A 22,156-nucleotide genomic window follows, 5' to 3' on the forward strand; every position below is an offset into this window, starting at 1 on the left:
ATATATATATATATATATATATATAATTATATATATATATATATATATATAATTATATATATATATATATATATATATAATTATATATATATATATATATATATAATTATATATATATATATATATATATAATTATATATATATATATATATATATAATTATATATATATATATATATATATATATATATATATATATATATATAATTATATATATATATATATATATAATTATATATATATATATAATTATATATATATATATATATATATAATTATATATATATAATTATATATATATATATATATATAATTATATATATATATATATATATAATTATATATATATATATATATAATTATATATATATATATATATATATATATATAATTATATATATATATATATATAATTATATATATATATATATATAATTATATATATATATATATATATATAATTATATATATATATATATATATATATATAATTATATATATATATATATAATTATATATATATATAATATATATATAATATATATATACTCCAACACTAAGCTTATTTACGGTTAGCGCTTCTGAAACTAATTAAATAATTGTCAGCATTGTGTAAATTAAACACTTACACCATGACGTGTGTAAATCCAATTTCTCGAGCACTGGAGCCTTCTCTAGCTCTTCCATTATTGCAACGTTGCACGCTTTAAGAAATGTTAATATTGACAAGACTGCGAGGAATTCCAGCACTTGAAACACAAAGATTAAACATTTTTATCATCTCGTGTAAAGGCCATTATTTACTTAAATATAATTAACAGCAAAGTTTCCAAGAATGCAATTGCTTACCTGCACCTAAATCTTTACTAACACTGTGAACGGTCCTTGTGTTGCAACAATAAAGTTTATTGCTGCAACTATTATTATGTAATTAATTATTCAGCATTTGTAATGTTGCAATTAACAAAGATATTGAAAGTTCAATGTTTATGGACATGCAAGGAATCAACACAATCTGGTGTTGACTGTAACACAACTTTCTTTATATTTACGATGTTCGTTGCATTCGTGCAAGAAATGTTGAGGTCTGCAACAATAAAAGGAATTAGATGTTTTACGTTCGATATTACAAGTACAATATGTTGTGTTCTGGCAACTGTGCTACATGTTCCATGTGTGCTGGCGGTTTACACACGACTCACAACTGATGACGTTCGAACACTTCCGGAACAAGTGCTTCACTGACGAGTTTTGTTCGAACCACAACGCTGTAAATGCTTCACCCATGTACTACAAATACAAATAATCGCTAACAGAACCTAAACACCTAACCTAACCAGTGTTTAAATGTGCGCAGTATGTTAAGGTTATTTTATAGTTGAATATATATAATATATACATATATATACAAATAATATCAACTTAGGCTAAAGGATTTCATATTTCAGCACTCTGATATTGCTCGTGAAGGGAGAGCTTGACCGGGGCACTTCCTCGTTCTACCCTAAACAAGCAGTTCAGAGGTGGAGGGAGTGATTGAGGTAGCGAGGACGGTGTTGGTGGTCATTCTGTGTCCAGCCGTCACGGTGGTGAGAGGTAGGTTGGCTGTGTGGTCCCAAGACGGGCTTCTTGTTCGAGACTCTTGCCTTATGTGTTCTTGAGACGCTGTGAAGCTTTTATTGTTTGTTAACACAAATGACTCACAAATGAGGGGTTAATATAGCGGGGACTTTACTGTATAATGCTGTGTTTGGTCTAGTTTGCTATGCTATCTTCAACGTGTTGATTTTGGGGGATTTTAAGGAGGTGGTTGATTTACGAAGTCTACTTTTACAGTCTTGGAGGTGATGAGTGATGATCTTGGACGTCCCTCCCTCCATCTTGACACGTAACTAATTTGTACATTGGAGTGCTGTTTGACTTGTCAATTTTTTTAAGTTCAATTTTATTTTTAACTAGCGGTACAAATTATAGTAAATAATTTGAACAAGTTTTATTTTTCAATCAGCCACTCTGGCAAGACTGCTTTTTAACAATTAATAACTTGCATAGCAAAAGCGTGGGGGCGGAGAGTATTTTTATGCATATAAACTTGTTAAATGTCTTGCAAATCGTGATAAATAACTTCATTACAGGATTAGTTAAGTGTCTTGATGACTGGAGAAATTTTGCAAACGAGCCTTGCGTCACCTAATGATCGGAGAGACTGGCCTGCTGGTTGAAGTATTAGATTTGTACTAGGCTACAGCTGCACCTGTACTTCGACCATACTCGCTATCGCTGCTAGGTGAGTGGGATTGCATTTTACACTAGTTTCTACGTGGAAATTTTATGGAATAGAAATTTTAAAAAGCCTGGCATAGCTCGTATTTTGTTCCTTTAAGAGCGCTCGTTGGCAACAGTAACGATAACTGGATTTTATGACCGTAATAGTTGCTCTATTTGAGTTTAATGTAGATCTCAAATGGTGAATGTCTTGTAGCTGTTGTGAAAATTTTATTGAAAAAAAAACTACAGATTTTGAAGTTTAGCATAAACTGTCTTTTAAAGCAGTCGGTCATAAGGAGTTATAGTATTTTGCTGGGCTTTAAATATAAATTGTTGTAGGCAACAGCTGTCTAGTTGGATTTGATATTGAACCTACCATATATTTTTGTTCTGACTTTAGTGCAACATAAAAGGTTGAAAATTGTCATAAGTACGTACTTGCGTTAGGACACGTTTATTAACCTGTCCTAACAATTTTTCTAAATTGTAAACTTTAAAGTAAGGATTGGAGCACACTAGCAGGTCTTGGTGAACTTCGTGGTATATTCCTTTGACTTGAGGAAAGAATACAGAAGTCGGTCTTGGTATTAAAGAATTCTCATTGCCTGATCAGGTCACGTTACTAGACTACCTGCAGTTTAGATTTAGCAATAAACATAAATATAACTTTGCGCAAACGTTTACCTGAAGGTAATTGACACCATTCCCTAAATCTAGCCCTGTAGCTTGTCTCATGGATACTACGTAATAATGTCAAAATTATCACAAATAAAAGGTCACTATATACGCAAACAGCAGCGTGCCTCTGTCGTCTGGGACTTTTCCTTCTCTGGGATGTTCTGCAGTAGTCTGATTAAGGGGGTACTGCACCAACTTCTGGCTGGGGAGGGATTCTGCATAAGAGAATATCAGTGGGAGGGACGGGGGCTGAATAACCAATGGGCGGTTGGTTGGCAGAGGCTGACGGCAGTTAGTAAATTTTAGACATAAAATAGTTAATGTACTTTTCCCTCTAACTTCCATCTCAAATAATGTAGCTTAGCCAATTTCCTTAAATAGTTGTTAGAAAAACGGTGAATATGGGACTAGTGAAGAGGCAATATTGGGGAAGCATTAGTCGTGATTGGTACGCTGTGCACAAAGTGTTTGGGGGAGGGGAAGGTGTACAAATTTTTGAAAGTTATCAATAAAGGCGGATATCTGCCAGTTGACGGTGAAAAATTGTAATTTTAGCCTGTCTTGCTCTCCTTTAAGCACGCAAACCAGACATGACAAAATCCCAGCTGTATCGGTCCAACGGTTGGTTTGGGGGGGGGGGGGGGGGGGTTGGAGGGTGGAAATAGCCCATGTCATGATATCTTTGATATGATGGTTGTCGCTGGAGGCGGCTAGTTAATTATGCACCCCGTACTCGTCCTGTGAGCGGTAGCGCAAAAATTAGATGGCGGGAATAATTTATCAGACCTCAACGGAGAATATTACATTAACAAATTCATCTATCCTTCACGCCTTATAATTACAATAAGCTAGTTAATGTTTTATTTAAAAGGCTATATATTATACATTAATGGTCTTATCGCCAATATCTCGTAACGGAAAACCGCCCCCAAGGGCAGTGGCCCGCCTCTCCCCCACTAAAGAGCTCGCCCTTGGCAGTACCCATGTCAACAAGATGGGTATAAACTCCAAATCCCAATCTAAATTAGTGGCCCTTCATCTTGGACTAAATTCACACTGAATAAGCGTACTTGCAACGGGGCGATAGTTAAGATAGCAATTTGCATGCTGGTGGCACTGTGACGGCTCAAATGGTTGGGATGAAAGAGGCTACGACCTTAATGACTAAATACTTTCCTCGGCTCTGTGGCCAGTAGAAAACCACATTTTTTTTAATGGACACATTCCTGTCGATCCCTTGCTCTCCCCCCCCCCCCCCACTCCAGCTGGAGCCGCGATATACCCCCCTTCCCTGAGCGTTAGTGGTGTTGGACCACATAGGGTATATCCACCCTGGATTGCCTATTAATGTGGTGCGGCCAACTACTGCGAAGCAGTGAAATCAGACTAGTAAAAGCAACTGGAAGGTTGATGATCGTGGTCTATATAGCACAAGATACTTAGTCCCCCCCCCCCCCCCCCGGGGTAGTTAATGCCCTCAGCCTTCCCAGGAGAATTGGGTTCCAGGCTCATTGACACTGCTAGAGATATGCTAGTTTAAAGTTTCTCTTGTGGCGATCCAGTGTTAGTTGGAGATAGGATTCCTGCAATGTCCTAACTTCGTGTATGGAAAGTAGAGAAGCTCGAAGAAATTTCCACAATTTGTACCACAATGGACTGAACGCCCACAGGTCCTTCCCTGTCAGGGCTAGACAAGTTGTGCCAAGGACCCGGGTTAGATACATGGTTATGGTAGAAACAAATGGGTAGAATTCTTTTGATGCGCCTGTTCACCTGGCAGTAAATAAGTACCCGGGAGTAAAGTGGCTGAAAGTAATGACCATGGCACTGAAGGTACAAACCCAGGGTACATCCTGGGATTGTAAAAATGTGTAGATATTATAGAAAAATTAATGGTTCTTATTCCTTTTCCTGGTAATCTGTTACTTGGTGCAAATTGATACAAACCTCAGACTAACGGTTAGTTCCCAGCAGGTTAAAACATTGCAGTCGTTAAACTCCAGGCTCTACGTAACAAGTTATTAGTCTGGATAGGACTTGTTCAGTGTGTGTGGGGGGGGGGGGGTTAATTTTGTACTTTGATATAATTGTCTTTCATTTATTAAACTAACTTGCAGAGTAAAGAGCTGCAAGCTAGTAAATAAGAACTAAAGCCCCAAAACAAAGGATAAAAGCATCCCTCCTTAACCCCCACAACCTCCCTGGCCACATAAATGGCCTTACACTAGTAGTACAGAAACGATAAATGTAAAATTGAAAAGCAAGAAATCTCTTGGGTAATGTATAACACTAAACGCATACAAATGACAATGATCAGAAACAAAACCTTAAAGCCACTACGCAGTTTTATTTTATATTCGTGTAAATAACTACCATTAAAATGGCCCCCCCCCCCGGTAAAAGACTTTAAATATACACCAGTTACTTGGTAATACACACCACACAATATCGCACATTAGAATCACCCTTAACGGAAAATATAAACCAAATACCCAGTATCCAGTAAACATAAAGGGAAGAAAAAGATGAACATTCTCTGCAAGCACGAACAAAGGCACCAAAGACTAATTAGAGCACAGTAGGTTATAAAGGCTTGCTAAACACACATGTACTTGTACTAGACAATAGCGCACATCCTACCACTTAGACCAAGCCTGGTAATTGCTGAACTTGCTCGTTGCCCGCCCCTTCACCACTTCCTTGATCAGTGGGCATGGACCCATCCACCGGGAACTACAGAAATTCTCTTAACGTCGTTCTCACCAAAGTGATAACCCCAAAGTTAAATTGGGACCATCCATTGGTAGCTTCTCTGTTCAATTCTGCAGTTTGTCGGCTCGTCGGCAGCCGATCAGTTTAGCGGCGTTCCTAGATCCTTCAACCATCAGACGGTTGAAAGAGGTCGACAACCGTCAGAGGTTCACAACAGTGGGTTCAGAAGTTCACAACAGTGGGATAAAATCGCAGTTTCAACACGGCCACCATCGGCCAGCCGACAGTGGAAACCCCACACTAAAATATTTACTCGGTTGGCCAACATGCGTATAGTACAAAGGTGCAGCCCATCCCACACGAGAGAGAATATTTCTAGCTAGCTACATGCGAACAGCACGATTGATGGTTAGGTCTTTGACTGTTCCAGGTGTGACTAGTCTCCCCCCCCCCCCCTCCCCCCACACTCCCTGCACGCCCATCAATTTTGGAATGTGGCACAGGCTAATTACCGATTGTTTGCATTTCTAATGCAAATCGCATGCCTCTGAAAGTAAGTAATTATCAAAAGAAGGCACCAAACCAGGAAGGCTATGTAACACCATCAAATACGCAAAATAATCAGAGGGGGCTAAATATCACCAAGGATGCCAATACGAGAACAAAAACGCATAAGGCGAACGATATCAAAAGTATCAGTCACCAAGAATTCTACCGAGGGACAGGTGACCGCGAGGGGCGGTCGGAAAGCAAGACACACGCTCGTCCTGGAAGTCAGGACATTAAAGGACATGCACGACCGTAAGAGGGACAATGCAACTAGGACAATAAGGAGCAGGGCGGCGCTCCATCAAGTGACCATGGGTTAAGCGAGTATGGCCAATGCGCAACCTCGCCAGAGCTGTTTCCCACCGCCGGTTACGGTGGAAGGAGGACGGCCACGAGGAAACACAACATTTAAGAGTACGTAGCTTGTTACCAGTAACAGACAACCAAGAAGCCTGCCAACGGGTAAGGACTGAGGAATGGATATCCGGGTAAAAGTCGGAATACGGAATGCCTTTACGAGAGATGGGACAAGAGCGGACAGCTTCCTTAGCGGCAGCATCCGCACGCTCATTTAAAGACACACCAATATGGCTGGGAACCCAACAAAACTCAACCGACTTAAATTTACTGTGAACGAGAAACGGCCAATGCTGGATCTCGACAACTACTGGATGAACCGGATTAAAGGACCCGAGAGCCATGAGGGCACTAAGAGTGTCAACAACCACAAAGGAAGACTGACAACGAGAAAGCAGGAGACGAAGAGCATAGAGAATAGCATAAAGTTCCGCTGTAAAGATGCTAGTCTCCGGAGGCAAGCGATACATATAAGTGCGATCAGAAAAAACAACAGAGTAGCCAACACCGTCCGCTGACTTAGACCCATCGGTGAAGACAGAAACGGAGTGGGAGTGAGAAGAAAAGTGCTCGAGGAAAAGGCGTTTTAGAACCGTAGGAGGGGTAAAAGCTTTAGTGATACGGGTCAAGGATGTACAAAACCGCGGAAGAGGGACCCTCCACGGGGGCAAAGAAGGAACAACACGAGGAGAAACATCAGAAATACGAACGGAGAGAGAATCCTGTAGGCGAGATAACCGGACAGAAAGAGGGAGGTGGTGAAGAGGAACAGGAACCGCAGGAGGGGTAAAAGATAAAGCACGACAGAGGCGAGAGGAAGGATGTTGCAAGGACCGCGCAAGATAGCGAAGACAGTAGCGATCACGGCTGTCCTGGAGAGACAGGAAGCCAGTGTCAACATACAAGCTAAGGATGGGATTCGAATGAAAGGCACCAGAACTGAGGCGCAACCCAGTATGGTGCAAAGCATCAAGACGGCGAAGAGTAGGAGAAGCAGACGAGTAAGCAGGGCAACCATAATCGAGCTTAGACAGGACGAGAGAGGAATGTAAAGCAAGGAGAGTGCGCCTATCTGCCCCCCAAGAAGTATGGGACAAGACCCGAAGGAGGGTAAGGGCCTTAGAGCACTCAACACGGAGGTAAGAGATATGGGGAGACCACGACAAACGAGTGTCAAGGAATAACCCCAAAAGCTTCGCGGAATCTTTGTATTCAAGGGGATGACCATAAAGTGACAGACGCAAGAACAACCCGTTTCTGCGTAAAAGTCATGGCACAAGTCTTAGAAGTAGAGAACTTGAAGCCATGACCTGTGGCCCAAGACGACACGGCATCAATTGCAAGTTGAAGCCGGCGTTGAAGGAGAGGCGAATCATCACCCTGACAACAAAGGGTAAGATCATCGACATAGAGAGCGGAGAAGACACCAGAAGGAAGAGAGGAAAGAAGATCATTGAGGGCAACCAGAAAAAGTGCTCAGAACACTACCCTGGGGCACACCTTCGTATTGCTGAAAAGAGGGAGAGAGCGGTACCAAGGCGCACCCGAAAGGAACGACGAGAGAGGAAGCTGCGGAGAAAGAGAGGGAGATGACCACGAAGGCCAAAAGAATGAAGTTGAGATAGGATATGATAACGCCAAGTGGTGTCGTAAGCCTTTTCTACGTCAAAAAGGACGGCAACAACGGAGGTCTTTGCAGCAAAAGCAGTACGAATATAGACCTCCAAGTTCACCAGGACATCTGTCGTGCTGCGGCACTTGCGGAAACCAAATTGAGAAGGGGAGAGGTGATGGTGTTCCAGGAACCACATCAGACGAACGTTAACCATACGTTCAAAGAGTTTGCAGACACAACTTGTGAGAGCAATAGGGCGAAAGTCCTTAGGGGAAGTACCCAGAGACCCCGGTTTGCGAACAGGGAGGACAACGGCATCGAGCCAGTCCTCGGGGACTGACGACGACTCCCAGATCCGATTATACAGACTCAGTAAATACTGAGACGTGCTCGGAGGGAGATGGCGAAGCATCTCATAATGAATACCATCGGAGCCCGCCACCGTAGAACCGCAGAGGGCCAGGACAGAACGAAGTTCAGAGAGAGAAGGGATCATTTTAGGGAAGCTGAAGATGAGTGCAGAAATCTAAAGGACGAGACTCAAGGACAGGGTTACGAAGAAGGAAAGATTGGGGAAGATGAAGACCAGAGCTAACAGAAGAAAAATGGGAACCCAGTTCGGAAGCGACCTGCAACGGGTCCGCCACAAGACTCATGGAGGTGAAGGACCGGTGAAACATCGGGAACGAACTTACCCGCTATCTTGCAGATACGCTTCCAGATCTGGGCCAGAGGGGTTTCGGACGTAATTGTTGAGACATAAGATGCCCAACATTCACGTTTAGCTGTACGGATGGCCCTACGGGCCACCGCACTTTCTTTCCGAAAGAAAAGAAAAGAATCGGTCGTCAGCCTACGGCGGTGCCTCTTCCAGGCTGCACGCTTACAGCGGACAGCCCGAGCACAGTCCGCATTCCACCAGGGAACGCACTTCCGCGGACCCCGAGAGGAAGAGCGAGGAATAGAGCGGAGGGCAGCGTTGAAGACAGTCATGAAAAAGGAGGAGAGCGCGAGAGAGAGGCAGAAGGGAGAGGTCAGAGAGAGTAGCACTGAGGGTAAATAGGGTCCAGTCTGCCTTAGCAAACTGCTACCTAGGGAAAGAGAGGGAAGGGCGAAAAGAGAAAAAGGAAACAAGGATGGGGAAATGATCACTTCCATGGAGGTCATCAAGAACCTGCCACGTGAAATCTAAGTAAAGAGAAGAAGAGCAGAGAGAAAGATCAAGACAAAGGGTGCGAGTCCGAGAGTCCATATGAGTGGGCTCACCAGAATTCAGAAGACAGGGAAGAAGAGAGGAGAAACGGCTCAAGGAGGCGACCCCGGGTATTCGTCAGAACGTCACCCCAAAGAGAATGACGACAATTGAAGTCACCCAGCAGGAGCACAGGCTCCGGCAAGGAGTCTAGGAGGTGTTTCAAATCAGGAAGAGAGCGGGACACTCGGGGGGGAGATAAATAGAACAAACTGTGTATCATTTCCCCACAAAGATACGAGCAGCAGAACAATGGAGAGGCGAAGGAAAAAGTAAAGGAACAAAGGGAACATCAGCCCGAATCAAGAGAGCAGAAGAATTAGAAGCCCCAACAATGGCTGGGGGGGGGGGGGAGAGAAAGGAATAGCCACGAAAACGACCAGGACGAGCACCAAGCATTGGCTCCTGGAGACACACAAAGGGGGCGAAAACCGCGAAATCAGAAGTTGGAGTTCGAGGAAATTGGCGTAATAACCTCGAACGTTTCATTGAAGAATGGACAACGACGAGAAGAGAAAGGACAAAAACAGAGAACAAGGAAGAAACAAAGGCGAAAGAGCAACAGAGCACGTTAAAGAATATCAGGGTCGGGATCAGGGTCAGCAAAGTCAGGGTTAGGGGGCATGGGTAAACTGAGCAAAGACGGAGGGAAGGAAACGGGAGAACAGATCAGAGGTGGGTGGGCAGGGTCAGGAGGAGGAGGAGGAGGAGGAAGAAGAGGAGGAGACAACGGAGAGGAGCCGTCAAGGACAGCAGCAGGAGGAGGGGGAGTAGAAAGAGGGGAGCGCACCCCAGCAAGAGCAGCAACCAAAAGGGAAGCAGGGGCCAAAGAAACCTCCATAGCAGGAACATGGGGCGCAAGCACTGAAACGGGAGGGGAAGGAGCAACGGACCCAGGAGGAGGAGGAGCTGAGGAAGAAAGCGAAGCCTTCTTACCCGCCGGGGAAGAGGGAGGAGAGGAGCCAGGCTTACGCTTCTGACTTGAAGAGACCGGTGTCCCAGCAACTACGTACCGGGCAACGGATTCCAGTGTCTCAACAGAAGCCGAACGAGAGCACACACGACGGTCGTTAGGAGAGCGATGGACATCCGCCCGCACCGACAGGCGGTGGGGAGAGCCGATAGATGGAGGAAGAGGATGGGAAGGAGGATCGGAGGGGGACGAGGAAGAAGACACAGAAGACACGACAGACCGGGTAGAAGGAAGGGGAACCCCAGACAGTGGACCAGGAGGAGGATCCTTCGGGAGAGAACCCAAAGTGACAGAGGAGGGGGCAGTGGGCGCATCAGGGTCCAAGGCCCGGAAACGGTTGTGAGTCTGAGGAAGGCGGGAAGGACGAGGAGAGGAAGAGCGCAACACGCGAGCATAAGAGATATTAGCATAAGGCGGGAGCCGGCAAACCTGGCGCCTCGCCTCAGGAAAAGATAAACGCTCCCGGTGCTTCAAGTTGAGGACGGCTGCCTCAAGCTTGTAATGGACACACGCACGGGAGAAGGTAGGATGGGCCTCACTGCAGTTGAGGCAACGAGCCTGGGGAGAAGTGCACTCCGACTTAGTGACCTTCGCCACCACACAAAGGACAGAGACAGTCTCGGAGCAGCGGAGGGCACCATGCCCAAACCTCCAGCACTTGTTGCAGAGCCGAGGAGATGGAATGTACTCCTGGACAGAGCACCTGGCACCAGCAAGAATGACAGAGGGTGGAAGGGTCCTACCATCAAAGGTAATCTTCACAACCCGGAGGGGTTGACGGCGACTACCACGAGGGGGACGAGTAAACGTGTCCACCTGGAGAATAGAATGGCCCTGGGCAGCGAGGATATGTCTAATATCGTCGTGGCAGTCGCGCAGGTCCCGAACACCGGTCGCAACATGGGGCGGGAGCAAAATAGTGCCAACACTGGCATTCAACTGAGCGTTCTTCGAGACCCGAACGGGGGTCTCGCCAAGGTAGGATAAGGCAGCCAAGCGGGAAGCAGCATCCTGAGAAGGAGCAGCAACGACACGTGTACCGAGACGAGTGGGGGTTGAAAGTAATGGAGGCATCCACGGAGTCAATGAGATGTCGATGGAGGGAGAAATCGTCAGGAGGCGCAGAATCAAGAGGGAGGAGATCAAAATATTTGGCCCACGAAGCGGGACCAAACAAGGCTTGATAGGTAGCAGAACTGGAAGGAATCGAGCGAGGGCGGCCGTGACGAGGACGGCGGTGAGAACCCCCAGAGAGAGGGGTTAAAAGGCGCAGTAGTTACAACTAGAGAAGGAGACGCGCCAGGGGACGAGGTAGTCACCACTGGGGGCTTGGGGCTCGACCCAACCACAGAGGAGGGAGGGGAGTCAGGGGAAGGAGTCAGAGAGGCCAAAGGAGGAGCAAGGTCGGGGCCCAATGCAGCGGAGGCTACAGAGCCCGGTCTTCCTATACGGACCGACTCGGGGGCTTGGTCGCCCACCCCACGAGCCTGAGAAGGTAAACCAGAAGCAGCCGAAACGGGTTATCTTGACGAAAAGAATTCATTCACGAATGTGCCCCCACACCCACCATGGAGCCACAATTAGAGGCAGGACACCCAACAAGAAGCTATCGCCGATCTTGTCGGGGCCTCCTAGGGGTGCGTCGTGAGTATACGCCCCACAAACGCCACCTTTAGAAACACAGTCCGTCGAGATCGGGTTCAGTGACGAAAGGGGGATTGGCAATAAAAGGTTCCCCTTGCTCTCGACGTCGGGTACTACAGTTCTACAGGTGCAAGAGTATGCCTCCTCAAGCACCCGGGCGTCAAAATAGAAGTCCAAGGGAAGAACCAGAACGAGCAAAAGGTCGGCAGGAAACGGCAAGCAGATAGGAGAAGAGGGGGGAGAAAAACGAAACGGAAGGAAAAGATGCCCAGCAGAATTGGAGAGGACGGCAGCAGGAGCACAAGGCTAGAAAAGGACAGAGGACTGTCCCAAGGAGCATCACACTCCAGCAGCCGCCCACTAAGCCCCCACACGGCGACAACGAGCTGAGCGGGGAGGGGGCCATGCCTCCATAAGAAAATGCTCTGACACCCTATCATTTTACCCTGCACGTGAAGTGGAGGAGGAAAGGGCGGGGGGGAAGTGGGGCGGGGGGTGCTGGGTACGGTTAGATATTTTAACCAACTAAATTTACAGGAACTTTCCCAAAGTTCGAAAACTATGAGCAGCCTTCTGCTATATTTGCAGCAGCCCGTCCTCCAAACAGACCCAAAAGTGATCCCATGCACCCGCCAATTCTGTTTTATGAATGGAAAAACGGGTTTTCACAGAACTCAAAACCAATTGTTGGAACACTTCAGCAAAGTGTTTCACTGACTAATTTTGTTCGAACCACAAGGCTGTAAATGTTTCACCCACGTACTGCAAATAAAAATAATCGCTAACAGGACAAAAACGGGTAACCTAACAGATGTATATATATGCACAATATGCTAGAAATATTATAATTTAAATTTGAGAATTCCGGTTTTGAATGAAGCTTTAAAATTTTAATGCATCTGTGGGGTCGACCGCTGGATGTAATGGAGTAGTTGATGACAGGTAGATTAGCAGACAAAGCCTAAAAGGGTTAAGGTTCATAAATCCATGTTCCACACGCAGTAACTAACGTTTTGACAATCGGAGTCCACATAATCGGATGCAGCGGCTCCGAATGTTCTTTGACTTGGTTTTAAAGATTTTAACTTCTAACTATAGGTAGATTCTTGATTATATGCAACTACTCATTCACGTGTCTAACCTTAGATTTGAACTATCCAGCGAGCCCAAGGTTTTTTATCTTCTAATATTTTCCAATCTAATAGCATTTGCAGAGTCATTTGGCTCGACATTTATAGTTTAATGTTGTCTTGTTAAAGCTTTAATTTAAATCATACCTTTATTTATCTAGTCTGGAAGTTGGAACCTTGTCAACCTCAACTTTTCCTGGATAACTTATATATGCGCCCCAGAGTAGTGCCATTAACCCCCCCCCCCCCCCTCCTAGGAGTATTATCATTGATGTATGAAAATGCATTAGTTTCGACTTCCACATCACCGAATCCATCTCTATCGCAACAGCCATTTGTCTTGTGGTGTACGTAAATCATGGTGGTTGTCGCTAACGTTCGTGTGGAAAGACAGTCGTGCAGCAGGCATGGTAAGCCACTCGTGACTTGCCATGGTTACTCTTCCCTCATCAATCTTGCATGTGACTGTATTTAACAGTGGCTTAGCCGCTGAACTGGGGGATAGGGGGATTCAAATGTCCTGTGTGATGTATGGTTGAGCTTTTGCCTAGAGTTGTCGACCATCCTGCTTCCAGCGTGCGCGCGCACAAGATGCCTACACTTGTCCCGTTGGCTCGGTTCGGAGGAAAGGTGATTGTCTGCAAAATGAACTTGACACGCTTCAAAACTCCACCCACTAAGATGGGGATACAGCACTTCTAAAGATTTGTTTTAAAGCCTGCGTCTGGTAGTGTGCCAAAAGTGCTGTTAGTTCCTGTACACTGCCGTCTATACCGTATCTTCAGCAAAGAACTGATAATTATTCTATTGGTATTGTGGAGTCTTATTTGTGGACCAACCAACATGTGGATGGTCACAGGAATTCATTACCAATTCACTCTTGCAAATCAATAAATTGCAAATACAGTAGTTTGAAAATTAAAAAAATTAAAATTTGGAATTTGTTTAAACAGTAAGTTGAGGGTCTTCTGATAGGTTAGGTGGGCAGGAAATTGTTTCAAAACGGTATGAAAAACGTTAATGGAAAAGTTTCCTTTTCTAAGTTTGCCGAGTAAGCCGGACGACTCAAACGGAACAGTACGTCACAGAGTCGATTTCATTTAAAAGTACGTCCAAATTTGACCATAGCGCGAATAAGAGTCAAAAGTGACGTTATTTTTAAGAGGACTGGTTGCAATACCATATATTCACGGTCAGTAGAGTTTAATAAAGTCTTATTATAGTCGTAAGTCTTAGGGCGCTGCTAGCCAGAGAACCATTGCATGTCGGTCATAAATGGACGTAACAGATTTTGTAACGAAATGGAAAACTTCATCCTCACCTTTGTACTACGGATCCATTAAAAAGAAATGGAAACTTAAACACGTTAGATATAAAAGCAGATAAATTGATGTAACGATGACCAGATTAAGGCTGGGACACGCCTAACTGGAAGCACAGGCCAGTTTGGCGTGTGCTTCTGTTCTTAAGACATTAACGAACTCTGCATCCACTGTTGTGCCCGAAACAATCCAACACCATCTCCTTCAGTCTCTGCCATCAGTGCCAGAGTACATTTCAAACCAGTATTTATCGCACTTAAAATACCCTTTACCATAGTGCATATTACGAGGTGACCTCTCGTTACAGGGAAAATAAGTCAAAGCATTGGCTAAATATCTCCAGTCGACCAACAAATTGGGTCACATCTGACCCGTGCCAAATTTATACTTGGCGCCACCAAGAGTTTAACACAGGAAACAAATGCCTTGTCACTACACCATGAACCGGCTGACGCCATAAACACGACATACCGCCGTACAGTGTGGCAAGTCTCCCTCTAACATACCTCTGATTTAGTATCCGCTCCTCTATCTACACCAAAGCGCAATAAACTCTAACTTTCATTCTCAACATGAACGCGTCTCAACATTTATACTGGTGCTGTCATTGGGAGGATAAACCCTTCATGCAAATGCACCTACTATATAGTAGTATTTGGAGAGGCCTGGACAATCTGGCTCCAGGGGACGAATTTCGCCAGACCTGTTAAGTGTTCTGCAATGAAAGGTTGCTAGAATAGTTAAGAAATATAGTTAAAAACCCACTTCTGTATTTGTGACTTGTGTAAAGATGGTCTTTCGCGCCCTTGGGTGCTTTGTCAAGGTCTGAGTATGTGGTTAGGGCGAGACTTGCATTTCTAAGACAAATCCGGCTGCAATCCTATATAGATTCGGCTACTTGGCACAAAATGTTCAAAGTAGCACGGCATGAATAGGCCGTAAATAGCTTTTTAGAGCAAATGCCAATTGCTGATACTAGATCTGTGAACGGATGGGGGGGGGGGGAGAGGTCTTCATGGTGGACTTCAGCCTCGGAGGGCCGGCTGTACCAGTTAGGGGGAGCTGGTGGGTTACTGTAGACCTCCTACGTCTTCAGTTTTGTCTGGCTACACAGAGCAGTTTTGTGGGAGATCAAAAACTTCCATAAGTAGGTCTTCTACCGAGTAGGTGTCGCATTTTTTTGCTGCAACGATGGAATTTCAAAGATTTTTGTCTGAAGTCTGCAACATCAGGGTTGCCAGAGTAGAATTGCTGAAAGGCGAACAGTCAAAGTGGCAAATTTTTAACACAAGTAGCTAAATGTTTATTTTCAAAGGATAGCTTACAAAGATAGCTTACCAACATTAATATTTTACTTAACATATTTTTAAATTTTGCTAGAAAATATCCATTAATTTGGTTATATTAAGGACCTGCCCGAAACCCTACGTGTTAGTGGTTTGACAAAAATAAAAAAATCTGCCATTCTCTAGTAAACCCAATGTACCTTACTGTGTATAAACAGTTTGCTGTTTGAAGCATAATGGGATATAGTCCTACCTAGTTTTCAGTTGATTATTAAAATCTTCGTATGCCTCCAAAACCGTTATTGCATATTGCAGACTATTTTGCAGACATGGGCGATTCAAATGACTAAAATTTTCTCTAAAGATTGATGTCAAAAGCTAAAGTACATTAAAAATTGATGATTTTAATTTATCGCAGATGTTACTCTCGTAAATACTAGTTCAACAAGGGCATTATTGATTGGTAAGCTATATAGTACCAATGTAAACTAGGTGAGGTTAGTATGGGATCACCAGCAGCGTTCTTGCCAGTTATTTCCTTGGTCCAAAATGACGATCCAGATGTTGGAATTTGTCCCTCACAAATGTTGGGCCAATTAATGCTTAACAGTAGGCTCAACCTGCTTTAAATTTAAAAGCTTGGTACTAGCTGATCACCCTAACAAGTTTTGGTGACTGTGTGAGGGGGAGGGGGGGCTAAGACATGTGCCAAGTGAAAGATTTTTCACCTTTTTGAAAGTTTCAGCATTACTTGGAATACGAAAAAGCAGCTCTGCAAGCTTTCACTAAAAAAAAAAAAAAATAGAATCTTGAATATTTTGAAAATTTTCCTGGGGTTATAAGACTTAGTGGTTAGGAGTGTTGAAAATTCGTTACCAAAGTCCACTTTCTCCAGATGCAGATATATGGAATTTAGTGCAACTAACAAAGCTTTGCATGATGAGGATAATATTCTTCTGCGCATTCAAAGTGACGTTTTCAGTCAGTGTGAAGGTTACACTAATCTTCATCTTTTTGAAGTAAATTAATACTTGAAAAATCCTTTAGGATTGGTTTGAGAAATGAAACTAGCTTATTGGCAGGATCAAGACTTTGAAAATTGTTGCCTTGCAACATATTTATCGCAAAAGAAACGAAGCGGATAGGACTTTTATACATTACATGATAAAAACAGTTAACATTAGTAGCACAACTTGCTTTCCAATTAGCCCAAGTGTCGCAAGTACCAAAATTAAAAGCTTGAAAGGAGTGATCAGGGGATAGTGCCAAGCCATACTATATAGCACTGGGAAGGGGAGGGGGGGGGGGGGGTTCAGGATAAGGCTTTGGGATGGGAGGGGGGGAAAGGAATGGTGCCCAACCACTTGGACGGTCGATAGTGCCGTTGTAGACGGAGAGTCTACTAGTGCGTCTGCCAAGAAGAGTGCCCGTCCCTCTAGCTCCCAACAGGGAAGGGAAATGCCTCGTGTAAATCTTGGGTAGTTAGTCGGTTGAGATCGACCATATGGTCGTCCTGGTGCTAGTCTCCGGAGTGGTGGGGGTGGAGGCACACACTTGCGTCCGGGGCTATGATGGGGTTCACAGTTGTCTAGGTACAGCATGTAGTTCCATAACGAATCGTAGATTGTCTGGTCTGGCAAGCCTCTCCGCTAGTGGAATAAGACCAGGGATAATGTCTGCACGTGATACAAGGTGCTGGTTGGTCCTTGGGGTGTGGTTCTGCAGTGTGTAGGCCGGGGTGATCAGTTGGGAGCCAATCTTTGGTACAGCTGGTAGGGTCGTAGTCTGCATCTGGCTTACCAGCCCGTCCTCCAAACAAAGATCCAAAAGTGATTCCATGCACCCGCCAACCCCCCCTGTTTATGAATGAAAAGCAGTTTACACACGACTCACAACTGCTGACGTTCGAACATATCCGGAACAAGTGCTTCACTGACGAATTTTGTTCGAATCACAACGCTATAAATGCTTCACCCACGTACTACAAATACAAATAATCGCCAACAGAACCTAAACACCTAACCTATCTATCCTTTGCCTATATATACACAATATGCTAATATATTATATTAATAATTTATACTTGAGAATTCCCGTTTTGAATGAACATGTTAAGATTTATGAATGCGTCTGTGGGGTTGACCGCTGAATGTAATGCACCTGAGTCGAGGACGGGTTGGGCTTACTGAAGGCTCGAACTGGTCAGGACTAAACTCGCAGCGACTTGCCTCTTGGTGGACGGCGGCGTTGGAGGGGGGGGGGGGAGGCTTCACTTCTTGATCGGTTCTCCTTGACGGGTGATTGATCTGTCCCCTCCCGCTCCGCAGCCATTTGCAGCAATTGGGCCGCCGCCTTTTCATAGTTTCTCCCGCGGACGAGCCTGTATCGTGACAAGCCTGAAGGGAATTTTGACTTCTGCTATGGTGGTGGTGCCATATTAGGTGCTTCTACCTAATCTGCACAATAAAATGAACTAAAGAGGGTGGCGGCGGCGTGGTGTTCTCCAGTTCACGCCTTGGTGTTGGTACAGTCCTTACAGTTCAGTACTGGAGCACGAGTTGCACTTGGCAGATTGTTCTGGATACTTGGAAGTGCTCATAGCTGAAGCATTCTCGCGTTGTAGACTCCGTGGCGATCTGGTTTGGGGAAGAGATTCCAAAGCACTCGAAACCGTTCTTCATAACTTCCTGGGTCTGCTCTGTTTCGAAGATCATAGTGGGTAGTGACAGTTTAGATGTTGTCATTTAAAGTTTTCTTCATTCACTTGCCACACTATCGGGTACCTCGCTCGCTAACTAGCGTTTCAGCCTATTCACTTTTTTTTTTTGTCCCGGCAGTGATTTGTCTGGGTGGAATCGGCGAGAGGTTCGCCTCTAATAGTGGGACCTGGCGTTCCGGATCCAGGTTCGTCTTTAGGTCCGCTTTTGTTGCCACGATTAGTGGCCTCATAACCATGGTTATGGACATCAACTGACCCTTCTGACGTATCCTTGTCAATGGCTGCTGCAATTTCGCGCTCATGGCGCTTGTAGACTGAGTAGTCGCACTTTCACTGTCCTGTTCTTAGGCAATGACGGTCTGTTACCCTGGGTCCAGTCCTCTTGTTGTTCCTGACCTAATCAGGTCGCCACTATTCTCGACTACCGATGCACCAGTAGTGATGCCTTTTATGGTGTTATGGCAGTGTCCTTTGTCCTGATCCTGAGAACTGGAGTTAATAGAAGTGTTAATCTGGATGTTATCCCTCGTAACTCCTCCATACCCCCAAGGAGTAGCTATTGGGACAGCTTACATTCGTCTTTTTATTCATTACTTGTATTAATTAGCTTAGGTTTAAAATTATTAACCTTGGGGTAGAGGCACTATGGGCTCACCATAGCCAGTGTTACTTTGAGCTTTTTGTTCCAGGTAGCGAATCTTTAACAATAATTATCCTTGTAAGTGAATTTGTCGGCGAAAGTATCTGGTATTTATTAGAACCCCTTGTTATTCTAGTTCTAATTACTTTCATAAATTGTTTACTCCTTACTATCAATCCTATGATCCAATTTTCCAACATTGGTTTGCTACAACACTACATAACCATAATTAAATATGGCTTTTGTCTTAAATTCTGATCTCCAGTTTTCGCCCTGTTTCAGCAACAAACTTGGCTGCAGGTTTTAAAATGTGATAGAAATCCGGAAGGCGATTGTATATTATCTCTTGCTCTATTCTTACAAACGCTTTCAAAAATTGTATTGGGGTAATTGAAAAGGGCTTGTATCAAATACATTATGGGTCTCTTAATAAGAGGGCTATATCGTAATCTCGGCTATTTTCTTACCGGGATTATAAGTGCTTTATTGTGAGCTTTATCGATGTAAAAGATGGATAACCTAAATACAAATATTAAGTTCGCGTTCTAGGTAAGATTGGTCACAAATCTTTCACGCTCTTAAATAAGCAGTGTACTCGCTGGTCTTTAAGACTTATAATCAGTCGGTACTTTTTTTGGGGGGTGGGGGGGGGGGACAAAAGAGAGTCGATGTTGATCAAACCGCGCACTAGAAATTTGAGAGGAAGACGTTGAAATGATCGTTACTTCTACCTACAATGCAATCTTATTAACTTTCTCCATGGTTTAAGTTTTAAATAATGGTCCACTGGCTTAAGAGCATTCCACTTTAATTCTCGAAATTGTCAAATATAGCAAAAACGGACATCCCTGAATAATGTTCTGGAACCTTTCCGTCAATTATTTGTGGGTGAATTGAATTGGGAAGAAAAGTCAGAAGTTACTGTTGAATAACTTAATATTCCTAAGTTCTATTGAAGCGCTTTTAAGCAAGGAACAACGTATCTAAGAAGGCAGCCTTCCTTGTGCATTTTTAGAGCTACCATATAGATGTAAGGCATCTCGGGCAGCTTAGCAGAAATCGGAATGTTAAATCATTCCCAACACTAAAGTCTAACCTCTTGCTGATCTTCCCGATTCAAACCAATTGAATTTTACTTGTAATCGGGTTATGCTGGGGGGGGGGGGGGGGGAGAGGGATTTATCATACACTATCATCGCAGCAAATTTTCCTCATATAATTTATATTCATAATGACACTAACTACCCTTTTCTGCTTTCATAAAACTTCGCATATTTTCAGATTAAAGCTTTATTTTACAAGTTTTTTTTGGTAAACACGGCCATAAAAACAATCGGCATTAACATTGGTAAAAAACGCATGAACAGAATTTGAGAACAGTATAACACGCCTATATAAAAAAGGTCGTATAATACTCAATGGAAACATAAGCATGGGTAAACCAGTCATAAAGCCCCAGAGCACAATAAACGAACACTAACAAGGCAAGAAACACTTAAACAAAAAATAAGAAAAATATAACATCACACAAAGAAAAGCTGTACAGTACACAAAAGGAAAACATTAACACGATCTGCCGGTTCCCTGTGGTCCGGTATTCTAAGAGCAAAAGACACACATGTGCAGAAACGTAGAATATGGCTTTTTTAATGCATAGTACAGAAAAGATAATGCAATAAACCCTACAAAGCAAACTCAAAATACAGCACAAACCACCAAAAGAAGTCGGAAAAAGTACTTATAATACGGAAACATGCACAACCATTTCCCACAGCACAAAAAGATAAATAAACCAACACAAAGAACCACACATACAATTAATCACAATTCATCTGGACATAGACGACGAGGGTACTTCATCCTGTAGGCATCCCACAGAGCCCACTCCTACGCAGAAACGTGACCACGCGATCGCCGTGGTCGATACATGAAATTGGGAGTATACAGCACGGCGCCCTTCACCACGGTGGTGGAATACAGGGGGGCGGCTGCGAGTACAGGGGGGCGGCTGCGCAGAAACAAAACCATAAACAAAAGTACGCGTGTGTATACACTTATCCGTGTTGTAAATGTGTAACACTCCCTTGGGACACAACAAAAAACGTCTGTAATCTTCCAGCCCGGAAAGTCCTTCGTACAACGTATTTCTTCCCTGAGCCTATCTTGGAGGTACTCATGCCGGCGAGTCTACTTTTCTAGGTAAATCGTGGGACAGTCCTCCACAGTATAAAGTGTCAAAACATTACCTCGAAACTTATCACACATGCAGCCTGGCTTCTTGTAAAAGCTTAGTCGAACAAGCCCTAAGTTGGATGACAGACTGACAGTAATTTCATCTAGTAAAAAAAAAAAAAAAAAAAAAAAAAAAAACTGGGCCACCTTGGGATACGTCGGTCCAATCACAAATAGCTCTGGTTACCACAGACAATTTAGTCTCCACTAAATAGGCCCTACTTACTACTTGCTAATAGTAGTGTTCAGGACTGCCCTTGATAATCACTTCAGGTGAACTGCCTCGTGTCCAATTTACCTCCCGCATCACTTCTGAGGAATAAAAAAATGTATAGTGAGAAGGAAACTGTTCAGATCACGGCTTTATACTGGGAAACAGGCAATGTAGGGAGGGGAGGAGGTTCTGGTGCGCACTACAGATGGCATCGACACACACTGGAATACGGTATTTATTATAATGCCAAAAAGAAAGATTGATTTTTTTTAAAACCTTGTTTCTCGGTTTGCTGCATCGGGAACCCTTTACTTTCCCCAGATAACCAAATAAAAGCTGCCTGTGGGCCACATGTTAGGGATCTTTACTTTCTCCTGCTGCCTGTCTTCACAATGCTGGTCCAGATATGGACTGGTGTACTAGTGAGACGGAGCAAGATTGAGGACAGAATTTAACTTTTAATACCTAATCTCCGGAACAGGTTCGGTGTGTTAGGACAAGTTTATATTTGAGATGCGACAGGAATGCCATTTGGTACAATGGAAAAAAAGATATTAAGTTCAAAA

The 22,156-nt window shown here is 43.9% G+C and overlaps 2 long non-coding RNA genes across 5 annotated transcripts in view; one reads left to right on the top strand and one right to left on the bottom strand.

Moving 5' to 3' along the window:
• LOC138352908 (uncharacterized) overlaps positions 1-22,156 on the top strand; it is a 560,090-nt gene that overhangs the window by 493,345 nt on the left and 44,589 nt on the right. Inside the window, exons 8-10 of one of the 3 annotated variants that reach the window (XR_011222962.1) lie at positions 1,448-1,595; positions 1,836-1,898; positions 2,135-2,286. This is a non-coding gene — a long non-coding RNA (uncharacterized lncRNA). The remainder of the gene's footprint in view (positions 1-1,447; positions 1,596-1,835; positions 1,899-2,134; positions 2,287-22,156) is intronic. The other 2 variants (XR_011222961.1, XR_011222960.1) reach the window with 2 other exon arrangements.
• LOC138352909 (uncharacterized) overlaps positions 1-22,156 on the bottom strand; it is a 421,267-nt gene that overhangs the window by 153,348 nt on the left and 245,763 nt on the right. The gene's annotated exons all lie outside the window — the stretch shown is intronic.

This window comes from Procambarus clarkii, chromosome 55, assembly GCF_040958095.1.
Source record: "Procambarus clarkii isolate CNS0578487 chromosome 55, FALCON_Pclarkii_2.0, whole genome shotgun sequence".
Classification (NCBI taxonomy): Eukaryota; Metazoa; Arthropoda; class Malacostraca; order Decapoda; family Cambaridae; genus Procambarus; species Procambarus clarkii.